The sequence below is a fragment of the Rissa tridactyla genome, chromosome 1, assembly GCF_028500815.1.
Source record: "Rissa tridactyla isolate bRisTri1 chromosome 1, bRisTri1.patW.cur.20221130, whole genome shotgun sequence".
Classification (NCBI taxonomy): Eukaryota; Metazoa; Chordata; class Aves; order Charadriiformes; family Laridae; genus Rissa; species Rissa tridactyla.
Window position 1 is genome coordinate 110818266 of NC_071466.1, and position 14637 is coordinate 110832902.

Below are 14637 nucleotides of genomic sequence, written 5' to 3' on the forward strand. Positions count from 1 at the left end.
ACAGTAAATTTTCTAAGAATTAAAGAAACCTTCCGATTTCCTATATTGCATTTACATTTTTTATTAAGGATTAGGTCAAAAGCCACTGATTTTTAGTTTATGAATGCAGGTCAAGACAAGAACATTTTTCTATTTACTCTGTGTAACTCTGTACAGAAATCAATCTGTTACTTTCATTACAACCACACAATCAATTCCATTTAAAGTACAATGCAACAGCCAAGTCCAAGGACAATATGGATCACTGAAAATCCTTCATACCATCTACAGAATTTATTCAGTATGACTGGGATGATTTTTCTTCTCATTAGTATGCAACAAGCTTTCACAAACAAACTTATCCCGGCTTCGCCTGTTTTTATCTCAAAGCAGGGGGAAAAAAAAAAAAAGCATACACTAATTCACTGATCGTAGCACCGATGCATAAGTATTGCTTTTCAGTAAATAACACAAATCATCTATTAAAGAACCATTTTATGGCGGAAAGTATCTAAGTCACACTGAGTCACGATTATTTCTACAAGTGTAATAAGACAGGACTACATGCTAGATAAACCATATGACATACATACATGCAGACACACATGATGAATGTAGACAATGTATTTAAGCAGTCCGTCTTAAAAGGCTATATTTTATCAACCTACATATATTTGTAAATATGCCCCTCTCATTTTTCTGTTCCCCATAATGCTATTCTGAGGTTCCTAAGGGACACAAAGCCAAGGTACTTACAAACTGCAAATTATTATCAATGTCTCTCCCTGCACACTCTAAGAATTTGGTATGATCATTTGGACAGATGTAATTTAGGCATTTTTATAAATGTTTTAAACGTTCAGAGTTACTTTTACATTCCTAGGTCAACATATTAAGATCTAGGCATAATATCGGATTTTAAAACTGTAAAACTCCAAACTGTACTTTTATTTATGGTACATTTATACAGGTTTCTTTTGCCAGTTTGGTTTTGTTCCCAGCCTATTTTCTCAAGTTATTTTCTCCTGCATCTTAGTATTTGTAGGGTTTTTTTAAATATTATTTTTCCTTCTGAGTGGCTGAAACATAAGTCTGTCAAATGAATATTGCTGTAAATGAACAGAATGGGCTGAAAAATGTTCTGTTCAGAGATTTCTGCAGAATAAAGCTGCCTGCGATTTTCAAGGAAAAACGTTATCTTGAATATTCTAAGCATTTGTTCTTTATTTGTTCTTTTATTGATCACTTTGTTCAACCACATGTCTCCCTCCCCAATAACATATCAGAGAAAATGAAAAATGAATCTTGCAATTGTGCTCCAGAACGGGCAGTCAGATGTCTGCTGATGGCGCTGTGTTTTAATGTCCCTGCTTTCCCCAGCTTTGATAATTTGAGATGGCGCTGATATGAGATATCTGGGTGTTTCTTAGGGTGCCATCTCCTTTTTAATCCAGTGTGTGTTTTTAAGTCACTCTTAAATTGTTGTTTCTGCCAAGTGGTCAACCAATTAGCAGCATCCTCTCTCGGGTAAGGAGGTGGCACGCACACATGCACGTACATATGTGTGTACGTACGTATGTGAATGTGCGTATTCTGCCTTGTTATTTCAGCTGAGTCTCAAACTGGGACTCTCATGCACCAGTTAAATTTACCTCTGCCAAAACCTCACTGTATGCATTCCACTCATAAAGAAAGTTGCATAATGCCAAATTTCTTCCTCACATACAACAGCATGTAAATAGACAAAGGGTTCGCAGCACTGTGAGGAGAGAAACTGTCCTGACAGACTTGCATTTATCCCCACTGCAAACCTTAAATAAGCACACATAAACATCTTTTTCCTCTTGTTCAGCTGTGTTTACTTGCCACTGCTTCCCTCCCCTGGCTTCCACCAGCTCCTTTTTCCCCACCTCCTGAACCTGTTTATTTTCTCTCTCCTGCCTGTCTGCCAGCAGTGGCGCTAAAGAATCCCCCAAAAGCTGCGGCCCCACGCATCCCTGCCCCAGGGGAACCCTGAGCGTGTGAACGGGGAGCAGGAATTAACAGGTTAATTCCATACAGGCAGGGGCAGGCATGACTCGGGCCTTGAGAAGATGAAGCTGGACTATCTGGAAGGATTGCATTAAACGTAAGACATAATATCTGCCAGTGAAATAGCAGAGATACTGTTGAGAGAGAGAAAAAAAAAAAAAAATCACTTTCCCAGAATACTCTCCATCTATTCAGACATTAAACAGCTGAAACGTGGGCGCCACAGAGGTTAAGCTTGCCAGCTGAGGGCAGGACACTGAGCTACTCAGCAGCCCTCGTCTCTCCCTCTAACCACTGCACCAGCCTGGGGAGCCACGACACCAATTTTACCAGCAATCTGCCCCCAGGGGCTATTTTAAGACTGTACCAGACCCATCTGCAAAGCTGGCCCCAGAGAGCCCCCTCAGATCTGTTTGAAACGCTACAGACCAGCTACGTAATCCAGTTCAGAGCCCGCAAGTAAGCGATAGAAGGGATCCACACTGGCTCCTCACCCCTGCATGAATTCTGGTGGCAGCAAGGAAACCAAAAACGTGGGATGCCAGTACAGTTAAAAGATTTACTGGGGAAGAGTGAAGTCCACTTTTTAGTGGAGAGTTACCTTTCCTTGCAGCAGGAAAACACAGTATCTTTCTTCGTAATTTGCAGAAAACAATTCCAAATTTTCCTGACTCAGCTGTGTAAATTAACAAACCAGGTTATCCCCTGGCTAAAATGCACACTGGAGCTGGCCGTAATCACCTCCAAAATTAGCTCCTCCCTCACTTACACCAAAGGACGTCTCTAATGGCAGCCGCTCCTGCCATCTATCTCCCAAAGCCTGCTGGGTCTGCGTGAGTCTCGCACGCTGGTCAAGGTAACAAAAAGCAAATGGACAACAGGCAGAGTAACACGACGAGAAAACATAGGCACAGACTGTCTCCAGTATAGAAACGTACCATCGAACAGCTGCTTTAGAGCAGCTGCTGGTAGTTAGAGCTCTGACAGTATGATGCCAACAAACATCAGGGCCCCTGACACCCCCAAGAGCTTGGGTGCTACTTCCTTACCCTTTGCCTGTCCCCTGAAGAAGATGCTTGGAAATATCAGTCAGGAAAAGTATATCGGGACAGGAAAACATCACCACCCTCTTCTGCTACAGTCCTTGCTGAGCATTTACTACCACATGGGGTAGTAAAGGCAATTCAGTTTTCCCTACGTGCAAGTGCTGGAGGTCATCACTGGTACCAGGGCCAAAACGATTCTGATTTCTGCCACAAAATGTTAAATTCACATTTCTTGACAGTTCAACAGGAACAGCATTGGTGCAAGCCCACACTCCACCCTTAAAACATCCTATGATGCTCAGAAACGAGAGACCAAGTGTAACATAAGAGTATTCTCTGCTTGGAGAGAATTTTCACTGCCTTCCTTAATTTGTAAATCTCCTTCTGTGGGTTTATTTTAGTACCTTGATTCTATTTGAACATAGCTTATTATGATTTAATTTCCTCCTTTCTTTTTTTTTTTTAAACAAAGGATGGAAAAGAAAAATAAATCTCTCATGCTCTCAGCATATAACAGTTGATATAATAGACCGAAATGGCTCCTTCTAATCACTTGGGGATTTTTAAGTGCATTTTATTGACATGATAAACCATTATGAGTCCTTCAGACTTGTTATGGTTTATCATATCAAGGCTTATGGTTTTAAGTAATATTCCTCATATGCATTCACAGCATCTACTCCAACTCCTTCTTTAATCTCAATTAAATACCATTAAAGATATGTATGGTACCTATGTATAAGTGGCACTAGAACCGTATTTATATGCACCAGCGTCGTGGTTTAACCCCAGCTGGCAACTAAGCACCACACAGCCGCTCACTCGCTCCCCACTGGTGGGATGGGGGAGAGAATCAGAAGGGTGAAAGTGAGAAAACTCATGGGTTGAGATAAAGACAGTTTAATAAGTAAAGCAAAAGCCATGCACGCAAGCAAAACAAAACAAGGAATTAATTCACTACTTCCCATGGGCAGGCAGACGTTCAGCCATCTCCAGGAAAGCAGGGCTCCATCATGCATAATGGTTACTTGGGAAGACAAATGCCATAACTCTGAATGTCCCCCTCTTCCTTCTTCTTCCCCAGCTTTATATACTGAGCATGGCGTTGTATGGCATGGAATATCCCTTTGATCAGTTGGGGTCAGCTGTCCTGCCTGCATCCCCTCCCAAAATCTTGCGCACCCCCAGCCTGCTTGCCGGTGGAGTAGGATGAGAAGCAGAAAAGGCCTTGACTCTGTGTAAGCGTTGCTCAGCAGCAACTACAACAACCCTCTATTATCAACACCATTTTCAGCACGAAACTAAAACATAGCCCCATACTAGCTACTCCGAAAAAAGAAATTAGCGCTATCCCAGCCAAAACCAGCACAACTAGTAACCAAATAATGTCAGACTGGTTCAATTGCCTTCCATCTCAACCCATACCCAGGAGTCTTATTACTCAGTACAGGTTCTTATGCAAAGGTAACATTATTCAGTGGAATTATGGGGGACAAAAGTTTCTGCTGGTGGGTTTTTTGCTAGAGTTTTTTTCCTTTCTTCAAGTTAGTCGTGAAAATGAGACCCCTTCTCCCAGTCCCTAGCAGCTGTCTGAGTAGAACTTAAAACATCTTGATACATCCCAGCAAAATGGAGGTTATCCCTAGTGTCTAGGACAACATTTGTTCTCAAAAAGAAATAAAACTGAATGTCAAAGGCCACCAGGGAGAGCAAAACAGCAAGACTGCACAGAGCGCAACTGCGCAGCTATCCTGAATGACCACATAACACACCTGTATCTTCCCCAACCTCTGCCACAGATTTACAGTCTGCCCCTTTATGCTTTTTGTACTTCATGCTACTCTGTTTCCCCATTTCATCTTCCTTTTATCTTTACATTCTGGCTTCTCCACAGACATGGGTCCCCTGCCCTTAGAAGAAGAAAGTGGGAAGCAGCAAAAAGAGATCATGTCCAAGGCAGAAGAGAGGCAGTCAGAATGAGTATGGCTGCCAAACTGCCTAGACCTTCTCTTAACAAAAGGCAGGGAAGTCCTGCACTAAGAGCAGCAAGAGGGAAAGCTCTTCAAAGGTTATAAACCACTTAGAACCTAAGTCTTCTGACTTTATGGCAATTGCACTGACTCCAAAATTAAGAAGCTAGTTTAGGAGGATGAACTGGGGCAGAGGACAAAGCAAGAAGACCCTCCAAAACACAGTACAAAAAAGGAGCGGGCAGTCTGATGAGCCATGCACCAGGCATAAGTACAGATTTTAAAACATCTGAAGGTACAGTACATTTCCAGAGGCCCATCTTGCCATCTGGTGATCTCCCACAGACACAAAGGGCAAAACCCTTGGGAGGGGTACAAAACCAGACCCAAACTAGTGTTCTCCAAATTCAAAAGAAACTGGGAGCTATCAGCTACCCTGCACAGAGACTGGACAGTATTAATCAGCTATCGCTGAAGCATCTTGCCTCTTCAAGTAGAAGCACCTGGTACATTTGCCTCTAATTTAAGGAAGGGCATCCTTAGGGCAGCAAGGAGGGTGCGCGGCTGGACTTCAGGAGAGCAGACTTTGGCCTCTTCAGGGATCTGCTTGGCAGAGTACCATGGGATAAAGCCCTGGAGGGAAGAGGGGCCCAAGAAAGCTGGTTAGTATTCAAGGATCACCTCCTCCAAGATCAGGAACTGTGTATCCCAACAAAGAAGAAGTTGGACAAAAATTCTAGGCAGCCTGCATGGATGAACGAGGAGATCCTGGACAAACTCAAAAAGGAAGCCTACAGAGAGTGGACGCAGGGACAGGCAGCCTGAGAGGAATACAGAGAAATTGCCCAAGCTGCCAGGGATCAGGTTATGAAAGCTAAAGCCCAGATAGAGATAAATCTGGCCAGGGACATCAAGGGCAACAAGAAAAGCTTCTACAGGTACGTCAGTGATAAAAAGAAGACTAGGCAAAATGTGATCCCTCTCCAGAAGGAAACGGGAGACCTGGCTACCTGGAATATGGAGAATGTTGAGGTACTTAACAACTTTTTTGCCTCAGTCTTCACCAGCCAAGTGCTCTAGCCACACCGCCCAAGTCGCAGAAGGCAAAGGCAGGGACTGGGAGAATGAAGAACCACCCACTGTAGGAGAAGATCAGGTTCGAGACCATCTGAGGAACCTGAAGGTGCACAAATCCATGGGATCTGATGAGACACATCTGCAGGTCCTGAACTGGCAGATGAAGCTGCCAAACCACTATCCATCATATTTGAGAAGTCATGGCAGTCCAGTGAAGTTCACACTGACTGGAAAAGGGGAAACATAACCACTATTTTTAAAAAGGAAAAAAAGAGGAAGACCCGGGGAACTGCAGACTGGTCAGTTTCACCTCTGTGCCCGACAAGATCATGGGGCAGATCCTCCTGGAAATTCTGCTAAGGGACATGAAAAATAACGAGGTGATCAGTGACAGCCAACACAACTTCATTAAGTGCAAATCGTGTCTGAGGTGGCCTTCTATGATGGTGTTACAGCATTGGTGGATAGGGAAAAGCATCTGACACCATCTACCTGGACTTGTGCACAGCATTAGGCACTGTCCCACATGATATCCTTCTCTCTAATTTGGAGAGACATGGATTAGACAGATGGACCACTGGGCGGATAAGGAATTGGTCACACTCAAAGAACTGCAGTCAATGGCTCAATGTCCAAGTGGAGACCAGTGATAAGCGGTGTTTCTCAGGGGTTGGTATTGGGACCTGTGCTGTTTAACATTGTCATGGTTTGGGCCAAACTGGCCACTGAAGCAAGCAACAGATGCTCTCCCCCACCTGTCTCTCCAAAAAGAGGAGAGAAAGAGATAAAGAGATTTTTGAGTTTTGAAAAATAACTAAACTACTTTAATGAAAATATTAATAAACTAATAAAATAACAAATAAAAGAAAATAATGAAATATATACAATATATACAAAACCATATCAAGCTCCCAGGATGATGATCACGTCACCAGCAAGCACAGGAAAAGTCCCAGATTGGACTCAATAACAGATGGGAGCTGGATTCCAGATCTGGAGTCAGGAATGCACAGATCAGGATCAAAGGCAGACGAACAGAAGGAGTCCTCCTCAGATGCCAGCCATTGAAGAAAAGAGAGCTGACCCTTTGATCCCTCAGCTTTTATACTGAGCATGATGCAGATGGGATGGAATACCCTGTTGGTCAGTTTTGGGTCACCTGTCCTGTCCACTCCTCCTCACAGGTGCGACCCCTCTATGCTCTTCCACTTCCAACCCTCTAACAGGGCAAATAACACAGTTAGCTGACCTCAGTTATTGTAGCAATAAGTTGCTACAGCTTACTGGGGAGGTTGGGCTAGATGACCTTTAAAGGTCCCTTCTAACCCAACAGATTCTATGGTTCTATAAGCAAGAGCCAATATGCTGTTAATTTCAGAGTTTAGTTGGTTAGAAGAGGCTTAGCTAAAAAGTAGAATCACTGAACAGAAAAACCTCAAACCAGGACTACCATCTTTGTCAGTGACATGGACAGTGGGATTAAGTGCATCCTCAGCAAATTTGCCGACAACACCAAGCTGTGTGGAACGGTCAACACGCTGGAGGGAAGGGATGCCATCCAGAGGGACCAGAACAGGCTTGAGAGGTGGGCCCATGGGAACATCATGGAGTTCAACTAGGCCAAATGCAAGGTCCTGCACCCGGGTTGGGACAATCCCAAGCACAAATACAGGCTGGGGGGAGAATGGATTGAGAGCAGCCCTGAGGAGAAGGACTTGGGGGTGCTGGTGGACGAGAAGCTCAACATGAGCTGGCGATGCACACTCGCAGCCCAGAAAGCCAACCGCATCCTGGGCTGCATCAAAAGCAGCATGGCCAGCAGGTCAAGGGAGATGGTTCTGCCCCTCTACTCTCCTCTGGTGAGACCCCACCTGGAGTGCTGCATCCAGCTCTGGGGCCTCCAACATAAGAAGGACATGGACCTGTTGGAGCAAGACCAGAGAAGGGCCATGAAGATAATCAGGGGGCTGGAGCACCTCTCCTATCAAGACAGACTGAGAGAGTTGGGGTTGTTCAGCCTGGAGAAGAGAAGGCTCTGGGGAGACCTTATAGCAGCCTTCTAGTACCTAAAGGGGGCCTACAGGAGAGATGTGGAGGGACTCTTTATCAGGGAGTGTAGCAATAGGACAAGGGGTAATAGTTTTAAACTGGAAGAGGGTAGATTTAGATTAGATATTAGGAAGAAATTGTTTACTGTGAGGGTGGTGAGGCAGGGTTGCCCAGGGAATCTGTGGATGCCCCATCCCTGGAAGCGTTCAAGGCCAGGTTGGATGAGGCTTTGAGCAACCTGGTCTAGTGGGCTGTGTCCCTGCCCATGGCAGGGGGGTTGGAACTAGATGATCTTTAAGGTCCCTTCCAAACCCAACCCATTCTATGAAGAAAAATATATATATACACATCAAAGATTAAGAGCATATCTGTCATTTCACTAGTTATACCAACAGCTGAAACTAAAATATTCACATTGCAAAATTAAAGTATGTAGATTCAAATTGTACTCGTAGTTATGGTCAGAAAGATGCACAATCTGCTAATTACTTTATGCAAAATAGCTGCAAAAACTGAGCTAAGTTTTTCACTGTTGTCAGAGGTTGGTCCAATACCGAGGTTACCATCAGTACAGAATATCATGCTTCTCCTATAATGGATTTTAAGTTTATGATGCATTCTCAGAATCATTTCAGTGAAACCAAAGGCTATCAAATGATTTCATAATCAATTAACACTACAGCTTAATTCCCAGTCTGCTACATCCTTCAGTGCTGCTTTGCCACATAATTGACGTCTAATTTGCCATACCATACAAACGGCCTTGTTTATTCTCATTCTGTTTTCAGTAACTAGCTCATTATTCTAATGCACTCTGAAGTATTTTAAAAATAAATGTGAAAGCAAATTCCATTCTATACTACGTCCATTAGTTATCCTTCCAGGTTAGAAACCATGTTCAAATCATTACAGCCCTTTCCCTTTATACAAGTAACTCGTTTGCAGCAGTATACAGTCCAAATTTTAGGAAAGCTTGTTGAAGTAAGACAACAAAGCACATACCAGCAGGCAGCAAGACTGGTACATATTAATCCTCAAAGTAAATAATTATCATTTTATAACTTTCTATTTTATTTTGATGGCTCAACATTATAGAAACAGTCCAAAAGTCCCTTCTAAGAAATCACTTCTTTTTGTCATTATACTTTTAACGTTTGTTAAAGTTTGTTAAAATACCGCAGAACAAAACCAGTAGTACAAGCATGCGTGTGCAACTGGAGCCTCACAAAAACAAGCTTGCAGCAGCCATAAAACTACCACAGTAGAAGAAATCCCCTTCTCTGACCTTTACTGTAAAGTGTGCCTTCTCGATAACGAGACATTTCTGTTTAGCTGTGAATTCACAGGTGTCCAAACCCCACCATCCCAAAGATGTTAAAGTCCACTTTATTTTTGTATTTGACGAAAAGTCGTGTAACACAGCACAGTGATCTCACAGTGCTTACATAAGCAGGTAAGAATTCATCAAACAACTGCGGATTTGTCTTCTGCTACCTATGGAAACAACTGGAGCCGGAACTACCGAAAATAATTTACTGCCCACTTAAAGTCAGAAAAGATACGCTCTTGAGTCCCCTCAACAGAGCAGCTGCAGAGCAGTATCTGACTGCATATTTCTACATTCATTCAGCCAACTTTGAATTCAGACAGAAATCTACGAAGATAAAGTGACTTGGTAGAAGCCTGGGCCTTTAAACTACTGCCCTGATCTCATCTATTCATATGCTATTTTCTTAGACTGTTAAAGGCAATATTATACAGTTATTATTCATGTAATACTTTGTCATTTAGTACTTACTTTCCAGGATTATCTGGTTTCTTAAAGATACATTAATGTTATTTGATTGCATACAGCCATTTCAAAACTCAGTGCAAGGGGGTATTTTTTTTTTTTTTTGAGGAAATGAATTACTAATATTCATGTGATTAAACCCAGTGATAAGGTAATACATTCCTGGACCACAAATATTAAAGGATATTAGATCGTGATAATCTAGAAAGCTCCTATCCACACCTATTTTCATTCATATTTTTTTCACTTATACTGGGAGTCAAGATCTGTTTCATACATAAAATTAATCAAGAAAAGAGAAAAAAAAAAAATCAACAAAAGAAACAACATGGATCAACACTTAAGGATCTCAGATTTAAATTTGCCTTCACTGGACCAGAGGACCAGAGCTCTGATATCCACATTGTTTGGAGCACCTGATGATATCAGCATCTGTATTGTCATTCCACTATCAACCTTCCGGGAACAGACAGGAATTTTATTTCATTGTTAGTAGAACTCCAAATTCCCCTTTTCCCAAGGACTAGAATAAACTGTTTTTGAGTCTGATTGCTATAGACCAACCGTTCTGTAAGAGATTATTAATCCCATCATTTGACATCTAAATATAACTAGTACAGGATTTTCCAGTGTGACAATAAAGAAGGTCAACCATCAATTAGGTATGACTATCTAAATTATATAACAAAAATAAAGCAGAGGGAGAAAGGCCTAAGCAGACTGAATCTTGGTACCTGTAAAGATAGAAATTAATCAGCCAAGCTCTCCTTTATCTGGAGATGTTCCACAGAACCTTTGCCATCCCTGTAGCTTTACCAATGCGAATTTTACTTTCAAACAGACTTCAAGTATGATCCTATAAGCAAATATTTGTATCCCCAGGTACATTCGTCTATCCATCCATCCATCTGTCCACCAATCCAAGATATTTGAAAGAAACCTAAAGTACACAGTCTAAGAAATGTGTAAGTAAAGGGAGTACAAAGAACTACTATTTCTATTTCATGCTTTCCTTTCTTTGAAAAGGCATAGTCCTTAGTACTTTGGTATACTGTCCAGGTTTCCTTAGAAATATTTACAATATATACTCAGAGATAAAATTCATCCAGTCCAGGACCAAAATGGGAGGTTTTCAGTAATGAGCGTCATCATGCGGCACATACAGGACAACCAGGCAATCAGGCCCAGTCAGCACGGGTTTATGAAAGGCAGGTCCTGTTTGACTAACCTGATCTCCTTCTAGGACAAGGTGACCTGCTTAGTGGATGAGGGAAAGGCTGTGGATGTTGTCTACCTTGACTTTAGTAAAGCCTTTGACACTGTTTCCCACAGCATTCTCCTAGAGAAACTGTGTGCTCATGGCTTTGATGGGCCTATGCTTCACCGTGTAAAAAACTGTCCAGGGGGCCGGGCCCAAAGAATTGTGGTGAATGGTGTTAAATTCAGTTGGCAGCCAGTCACAAGTGGTGTCCCCCAGTACTCAGTATTGGGGCCGGTTCTGTTCAATATCTTTATCAACGATCTGGACAAGGGCATCAAGTGCACCCTCAGTAAGTTTGCAGACGACACCAAGTTGGGCGTGAGTGTTGATCTGCTTGAGGGTAGAAAGGCATTACAGAGGGATCTGGACAGGCTGGATCAATTGGCCGAGGCTAATGGTATGAGGTTCAACAAGGCCAAGCGCCAGGTCCTACACTTGGGTCACAACAACCCCATACAACGCTACAGGCTTGAGGAAGAGTGGCTGGAGAACTGCCCAGTGGATAAGGACCTGGGGGTGTTGGTCAACAGCCAGCTGACTATGAGCTGGCAGTGCGACCAGGTGGCCAAGGCCAATGGCACCCTGGCTTGACTCAGAAATAGTGTGGACAGCAGGACTAGGGAAATGATCAACCCCTGTACTCAGCAGTAGTGAGGCCTCACCTCGAACATTGTGTTCGGTTTTGGGCCCCTCACTGCACATTGAGCTGCTGGAGTGTGTCCAGAGAAGGGCAACGAAGCCGGTGAAGGGTCTAGAGCACAAGTCTTCTGAGGAGCAGCTGATGGAACTGTTTAGCCTGGAGAAAAGGAGGCTGAGGGGAGACCTTGTCGCTGTCAACAACTACCTGAAAGTAGGGTGAGATGTGGTGGGGGTCAGTCTCTTTTCCCAAAGACAAGTGGAAGTGGTCTCAATTTGCACCAAGGGAGATTTAGATTGGATATTAGGAAAAATTTCTTCCCCAAAAGGGTTATCAAGCATTGGAACAGGCTGCCCAGGGAAGTGGTTGAGTCACCATCCCTGGAGGTATTTAAAAGACATGTAGCTGTGGCGCTGAGGGACACGGTTTACTGGTGGACTTGGCAGCGCTAGCTTAACAGTTGAACTTGATGATCTTAAAGGTCTTTTCCAACCTAAATGATTCTATGATAATATATTTGGCTACCTAGCTTAGCAGTTTGACAGAATCTTACTTTTAAAAGCAACTTAAACCTCTACTCTCAGCAATTTCAAGGAAAATGTTCCAAATATGAGATGAATATTAAAAACATAATGGTTTTTTTCTTTTTAATTCTCGGAAGATGATCTTGGATTCTTTGGATGTAGCTTGTAGCACAGCCAAACAGGAAAGCAGAAAAAGTAAAAGGCCATCCATGTTTTTTTCCCTACCACTATAAAACTAGCAATAATAATTTATTTCATTGTGGGAAGATGAAATTATTCACGGACACAAAATCTACAAAACATAGCCCGAATTTTAGGAAAGAAAACCAATTAAGAAGAGCATGCCAAAACACATTACAAATGACAGAAGCACCACACCAGTTTACAGACAGGCCACCTAGCAGGCAGTGACAGAACCCAGGCCAGAGTAGCAGAAAATTGAATCAAACGGAAAAAAAATCCTCCTCTCATCTCCCTCTCAGAGAAGCCTCTGACTAACATCTCATTCTTGACAACAGCTAGGAAACTGCTGTAGTTTCCTTCCAGCACTTATCCCCAACTCCTGCCCACAGACAATACTCTCTCATTTCAGCAGGACCTGGTGCGGTTCCAGTGGCCCTTCTGTTGGCTGTATATTCTCTGTATTCTGAAATGGTAAATACACAGGAGAATGCAGTAGGGCTGCACCATTGCAGCTCTTGTGTGCCTTATGGTGGGGAAGTCATGAAGTTATTTAGGAGACAGCAGTGCTGTCAGGAAAATCAAATGCAACAGCCTTTTGCTCTTGAGCAACAGCCGTTAAGGTTGCCCACACTTTTATTCTAAAGCATCTGCATTTCTGTGAATGGGGCAATCATAAAAGACATGGACAAAACTTCCTGATAATTTTGGACACCTCTCCAGAACTATGTAATACTCTTTTACTCACAAAGTTACCTTGTGCTCCTTAGGGACTGACGTTACACAACGTAAGAGAATGCATCATCACAAGGAAGATTAAGTACACCAAGCAGGGTTCATGCAAGAACATCACGTGATGTTCTGTAAAGACCACTATGAATTCAGAAAAAGACAATTAAAAGTTCTCTTCTCTGGAAGAAATTTAAAGGAATATTTGGTCTTCCTCCAACACGACAAATAAGCCTTCACTTCTTTGTCTTCTCCAAGAACAAACAAGATCTTTGCTGGTTGGGGAAACGGTTTAATTTTTACTGTGCTTTTCTTTAATTTTATTTTTTTTATTTGTGGCGCTTCTACAAGTGATTTCAATATATACAATCACTAGTTAGCTGTCCACTAACCCCACTTAAAAATATTGCTTAAAGGACTGCCTTACAAAACTGAAATTCAAAGTTCTTTCTTTCTGTGAAGCATACAGGAAACTGTTTATTAGAAGCCATCCTAAGCTGCACAAACCGTGAAGAGCTTCAAGAGCTTCCATATTACCTAAGGAGAAATATATGTAGTGGTGCATATTCTGCACAAGTAGCCTTGACATTTTTTCCTTTCAATCAAGAAAATGGACCTTGACAGGAAAATTCTTATCCATTTTAGTAGAAACTAGACTTTATTTATCTATAAAGATAAATGTCTTTATTTTTCTTTTCAAATTCACTCTCCGCATCTGACATTTCCCAGGAAGATGCAATTCAGTTTTTTGGAATCCCTAGTGCTAGAAGAGAGCTGCCAACAAAAGGGAGAACCTAAAAAAGTCTATCCTGCCTTTTTAAAAGAAAAAGATCTTTACTGTAGTTTCCGAAGTGGAGACTACCTGTGATCAAAATAGTGCCACGCTGCCACGTTTGTGGACAAACGTTACACTCTGCACACCACAAGTAAGGAGGGGCCTTGCACAGAGACAAAACGCTGCTGTTGTCCAGCTTAGGTGCGTCAGCAGCATGCTCCTTGTTTAGGAGCGCTCCAGCAAGCGAGGTAGGGCACGGGGCAACAGCAGCTGCTCTCCTGCAAAACTGGGAGTTACCTGCCTTCATGCAAAGCCTGTTTGCGCATCACGGAGGCACCTGCAGGAGCCGGGAACTACCATTTTGCAGGACAAAGGCACCACCACATAGACTCCCACCTCCCTTTGTTTACCAACACTCGGAGCACAGTGTAGAAACACACATTGATCACTGAGAATTACAGATGCTATATTAATATACAAATAAAAAGGCAATTTTCCTTTTAAAATATAAAGGTACAGAACTGGTAAACTGATCACTGCTGTATTTCCCAAAATCACTATCACTGTCCATATTACTAACATGACTT